The following is a 6,615-nucleotide window of genomic DNA, read 5'->3' as shown; positions in this document are numbered from 1 at the left end:
CATTGTTGGACTTTCTTAAAGATGTATATGTCTCCTTTATACAAAAGATAGAAATCTTCATCACTGCATCACTTCAGGAATTACCTCATCACTCAGTAATGTGATATTTATCTTTCAAATCTATGTTCTAATTTGATTCTATTTTAGGATTTCTTCGTTCAATGTTTGTGTGTCGATGATATTTTGTTACTCGATTTTTTTCTCATATGTAATGCAAGTTTTTGCCATTTGCACAGATTTTTGCTTTGTTTGAAATTTCATTCACATAATGGAGATATTTTTAATTAATGTGACCATGAGGCTAGTAAATGACTTATGGAGATGGCATCACTCATGTACCTTGTGCTACCAATTTAGGATTTAGTTACAAAATCATAATAAAATGTTACTGTTGGGTTTAGTAATACTTAACAAGTGTTAGATAAAGCATTTGTTACTAAAAGGATTTAGCTACAATTTCAATATCATTAATAACATTTAACAAATAGTTTAGCGGCTAAATTGTAGCTATTTTATAGCAAATTTATTTAGTTACAAGTTAACAATGAAATAACTATTATATTAGTTTTTTTTTTAATTGGAGACTCGGATTTTTCAAATAGGATTACAAGAAAATATAGGATTTGCTTCCAAAGTAGTACTATCAATTGTGTTACTAGGTAATCTCAATTAAAAAAAATCTTATTTGATCGGACACATCAAACTATGAAGGTCATCAAACTCTATATTGTACGTCACCAGATTCTGAAGAATAGAAGACTCTGAAGGACATATCAAACTTTGTCTTTTACTAAAGGTGTCACTTTCAGATAGTACAATTTGTCTTCTTCTGAATCACGTGCTAAGTCAAATTCAAGGACAAAAGGAATGAAATGTATAATTCTATTTGCATCAATAGATTTTGAATGTCTTTCCAAACGACATTAAAGATATCATGCAACATTCCAACGTCTTTGATTTGATGGTTTTCAATGAATCTTAATGTGCTGGCACTCCCCAACGTTTCTTATTATCCTTGCCTATGTAAGGAGTTGAAGACTTAAAGAACATAACAAGACTCTGCAATTTTAACTGTGCCCTTACACTATCAAATTCAAAAGCACATAAACACTTTTAATTTCATACAAACTTTATATCTTAGAAATTATAAAGTCTTAAAGTCTATTTTTTATTGTATTCTGCTTACACTTCAGATTGTATATCATTTGTAAAACCAAACAATCTTTTATTTGATTAAGTTAGCTTGTAGACGTCTCTTTCAGCTGTGATTGAGCATTTGGAAGTCTCTTACTTGTGTGTTTGAGTATTTGAAGTCTTTTGTTTGTGTGCATGAACATTTTTAATCTTTAGTGATTATAGTGAAAATCCATTAGACGTCCAGGGGAATTGCACTACTTCTGGTTTTTGGGAGGAACCAGATATTAAGAAATGCAATTAATATTGCGTGGAAAAAAGATATTAAAAGTTGTTTTACAAAATTGTCCTTAATAAATAATATGAGAAAGATAAATGAAAGAATTGAAAGAAGATAAAGTAATAAATAGTTAAGGTTATAATAAGCAAAATAACATTAATGTTGCATTGGTATTGTAAAGCGACTTATAATTTGGGACAATTTTTTTCCCTTAAACGACATACAATTCGGGACGGAGGGAGTGTATATATATATATATATATATATATATATATATATATATATATATATATATATATATTTGTGTTTGTTTTTATCCGCTGCACTAAGACTTCTGAAACACCTAGAATAAAATTTGAAAAAGCCAACGCAATTCAACCATCTTCTTGTATTTTTCTCACCTTCTGTTGGTATTAAAGCACAATTTGTGCTCAGACAGTTCACTGTGTCATAGTAAAGAGCTAGAGAGAAAAACATGTCTACTGTCTAAATCCTCGCTTGAGACGCTTCTTTGCCCAATTATCTAACCACCTATTTTCTGATTTCCGATAACATGATGATTACATTTAGTTGTAAACAACTCTTAATTTTTTTTTTCCATTTTTACCAATAAAAAAAGTTAAAATTCATGTATTGAAGGTAAAATTGTTCCAAGTTGTATAAATGGTATGAATTTGTCCTCATGAGCTTAGCTCAGTTGGTAGGAACAATGCATATATAAGCAATGTTCGAGGTTCGAACCCGGCCACCACCAAAAAATGATATGGATTTTCTATACGAAATTTAAAGATACCCATACTATTGTTTTTTGGCTAAAATATGATTTTACTCCCTGCAAATATGCCTCGTTTTGGTTTTCGTTCTTGTAAAAAAAAAAATTGTTTTTGGTCCCTGTAAAAAATTTTGAGGGACTATTTTCAAAAACAAAAAATTTTGCAAAGACCTTTTTTAAAAACAAAATATTTTGCAGGGATCAAAAACTAAAAAATTGGTTCAGTTATCATCTGCCACGTATGCAAATCATCACAAAAGTGGGGTCAGGGACTATTTTCAAAAACAAAAAATTTTGCAAGGACCAAAATCAAATTTTTTTTTTACAAGGAATAAAACCATATTTTAGCCTTTTTTTTTTTTTTTACTATAAACTAAAATTAGATTAATAAAATGGAAAACCATTAATAGAAAAGCTGAATCTAGACCATATTTATGTGTTTTACTTGTAAACTATTATTTGACCAAAATGATATAATAATATTTTTAATTATTCCTACCTCTGTTCCTTTTTAATTGTCACTTTTTGACATTTTACACAAATCAAGACAATTAATAAATGTTACTACTTTTGATACAATTGTTTTTATTTTTACTATAATGACCTTATTAATTTAATATTTCAATTCATATGTATCTCTCTCCGCAATAAATATCTAAGGGTAATATTGGTAAAACATCATTTAATGTTGAATTGAACTTTGAACTTTGAGAAAATTATTATTATTATATAGAATGAATGTAATTTTGGTCAAAACACAAATAAATTTATATTTATTTTTCAAGTAATTACTCATTTCTTTGACTGCATTTATTTATGTTCAATGGTTTGATTAAGTGAAATCCCTATAAATTCAATGGTTTCATTCATAGTTTTACATCACTTGAATTGATAAATCTCCCCTTTTCTCTTTTGGTCTAGCTTGTGTTTGTAAAAATTAGTGCAATTCATCATTCAATAATCGGTAATTATTAGTCACTCACATATATGTTTTCAAACATATATTTGTACGATTGAAAAATTGTGTTCATTGTTAAATCGTTTATACTACTAGTACAAAAGATCCTTTTCTTTTTGTTTTTTATCGAAACTTTTTACGGTATTTTATCACCTTTAAATCCATATATGAACATGACAACAAAACTTATTTCAAACAACATCATTAGAGGTATAGCAAAAATGAAGTCTTTGGTGAAGACATATATTTGTTTGCCTTCTTTGTTATATTTTTCTCAATTGTTTATCAAAACAATAGACTACCATAAATCTTTAAACGAGTGTAATTTTTTTGATTAAATATTATATTGTGATGCTGGATTATTTGCAGTCAATTCAAGTTTTCATAGATATCAGAGAAACAACATCCTTGTAATATTTCTATAGATTTGAAATATTTGGTGAATTTAATTGGATCCTAATGATTGACTAGCAAGATGAAATAGTTCAACATATACAATATATGTTTTTCTCATTACTTTGAGAAAAGAATGAAAAGAAATGAGTCGAAATTTTTTTTCCCAAATACTCTTCAGAGTTCAGCCAACTTTGGTTCATTCTAGTCATGAGGAAATCAGACAACTTTGGTTCATTCTAGTCATGAGGAAATCAGGAGAGAATTATGTGAAAACTGCAAATATACAAGAAGAAGCAACAAGCAACAAGCAGCAAACATTGTTTTTCTATCATGGATTCTTGATATGAATTTGTATCTATACATTATTGATGGAAGAATTTGTAACTTCTTTTATTAAAGAATTTGCATATTATTTTTACATAAAAATTTGTATCTCTATTGATATACTGAAAAAAGGTTGAATGATGTTCTATATGAATTTAAAGCTCCTTGATGTAATAATCTGTTTGTAGTATAAGATATATGTATATAAGATACTAAGATCTTGTAATTTTATATTGTGTTAAAATTATAATCTTGCGCAGTTATTTTATTACAACTCATTGTAGCATATTTATTCATTGTCATACTTATAGTTACAGAAAAAAGTCTCAGAAATCTAAACATTGTAAGGTTCATGGCCAAATTTTATTTTTCCAATTTACTTATAAAGAGTGATCCATGCTTTTATATTTCTAGAACTTGCGTTGTTTCTTTACTGTCGATTGATCTTTGTCATTAGCACACTGAGGCAAAAATGCTTGTTCCTTCGAGCCTTTTGAAGCCTACCCTGATTTTTAATTAAAATATATCCTTTTTGAAAACCAATTTTAGCCGGTAGGTTTAGATCCTTTTTGTTTGGTGACCAGCTACATATTAAGCCTAGAGACTTTTAGGAATTGACCAAAAATGTTATATTTGAGTTAGGCATTGTAGAATGTTGCTAAATTATAAGTTTGGGGTTACTATTGGAATTTGCAACCAACTAAGTTTGGCGTGGGGGTACTAGAGAATAAAGAAAGAACTTATCATGAATAATATCCCAAAATGGTGTATTAAAAAAAAAAGAAAAAAAAATGAAAACGGGACAAAACATTGAAAATCTGAGTAACTTCAAACTCGATTGTCTCAATTGTTACAAGTAATCTCTAGTACCCTTACAAGAATTGTTGTTCCAAAGGTGAATGTTGGATTGAATTTATGTTTTAACTTCCGTAGGAGTGCCTAACTCAAATTTTGTGTAGCCTACTTATCCAAATATTATCCCACCTTCATCTAAGCCCCGTTATAACCCTGAAAGACCACAAAGTGTGCATTGACATTGATTTTGATTGACGTTTAGAAACTTTTCAAGTGTATGGTAATATGTGGATTGCATGTCGATTGTGTGTGAACCCTATTCATTTTGTTCTGTGGATTTGTGAATTGGCAGATGCTAACAAGTCAAACTAGCTCATCTTTAGCTGGTAAGGAGTTGAACTTTTGGGTACTATCGCTTGATCAGGTAATTTTTATTTTACTGTCGATTGTCAATTTTGCAAGTAAATTCCTTGAGGACTAGAAATGGTTCAAGTTTGGGGTTGTGATGACATCTCGTCATTACGTAATTTTATATGTATTTTGATCACATTTTGGAATTCACAAGGCAACTTAAGCAGCAAGAAAAGCAGAAAAACTGAAGAAAATACAAAGAAGCAAAACGTGTCACGATTTGTAGAAAATGTGACACGATTTGAGAAGACCAAAACATGCTCTCGACATTATGGAAAACGTGTCACGATGGCAAAAACGTGACACGATTTAGTGTAACCCTAATTCAGCTGTTTGTTATTCAAAGGAAAACGTGTCACTATTTACTTAAAACGTGACACGATTTTGGGCAAATTTATGTGCATATTTAACATGAAGTCTATTCCAAAGACAAGGGTTACGAATTGAGAAGAGCAAAGTGCGATTTTGAGACTACAAGACGGCTAGGACGGCGATTTCTTCATCCTTTTACCTGTTCATGTATGTATTGATTTATATATTGATTATGCTATTTGTAAACTCGATTATGGGTAGCTAAATCTCTTAGAGATTAGGTCTGAGATGATTCTTTGTAACCCTAATTGAACCATGTTGTTGTGAAACTTTATTTATTGTGAATGACAATCTAGTTTTTATTCAATTCAATTGTTCTTAATGCTTTTTATATCCTGATCAAATATAAACATGATTTAGTGAAAACGAATGACTACTGACCATAGCTTTCGACTTAGACCTAATTGAATTGTTTTAATAAACATGGTTAGTCTAGGAATGGATAATCGTTTGTTACTGATATTTGGTTAACGTGCTTAAACCTTCAAAGATTATTAGACCACCTAAGAAAATATGGGCTTTAGTTTGTGAAGAGGGTCCTAACTCAAGGGACTGATCAGGACTATTTTGTTAACTATCGTGGAACTAGAGATCATTCATAAGAATAGGTGCAGTATACCAATTAGGGGAACATCGATGATTCGAAAGACTTGATCCCATCTCTATCTTATTCTTAAAACCAATCTTTATATTTTGTCATTATTTTTATGTAATCAAACCAATCAGATGCCTAGTGGCAAATCAAAATAATCTTTTTTACATCCTAAGTAATAATGTACTAGAATTGTTGAGATTAAAAACAGTCCTTGTGGGAATGATATTTTTACTACTTCGATAATTTTTGATACACTTGCCAATTGTCTATCAGTGCTCAACATCTTTTTACCGTGTGCCAAAATTTCAATTTTGTTAAAAACAATTAAATTGTATTGAAGACTTTTTTTTAACAAAAACATAACTATAAGACAACCAAATTGTATACTTTCGCATATAATAATATAACACTTTAACATTCTTTCTCATTTTTGTAAAAGAAAACATAAAACTTTTTTTTTTGAAGGAAGAAAACATGTTTTGTATGTGTCTAAATATATATATATATATATATATATATATATATATATATATATATATATATGGGAATGCTATATGCATCTTTCTCATCTATTACAC

Source organism: Medicago truncatula, chromosome 6 (assembly GCF_003473485.1).
Source record: "Medicago truncatula cultivar Jemalong A17 chromosome 6, MtrunA17r5.0-ANR, whole genome shotgun sequence".
Classification (NCBI taxonomy): Eukaryota; Viridiplantae; Streptophyta; class Magnoliopsida; order Fabales; family Fabaceae; genus Medicago; species Medicago truncatula.
This window is presented reverse-complemented; position numbering follows the sequence as displayed.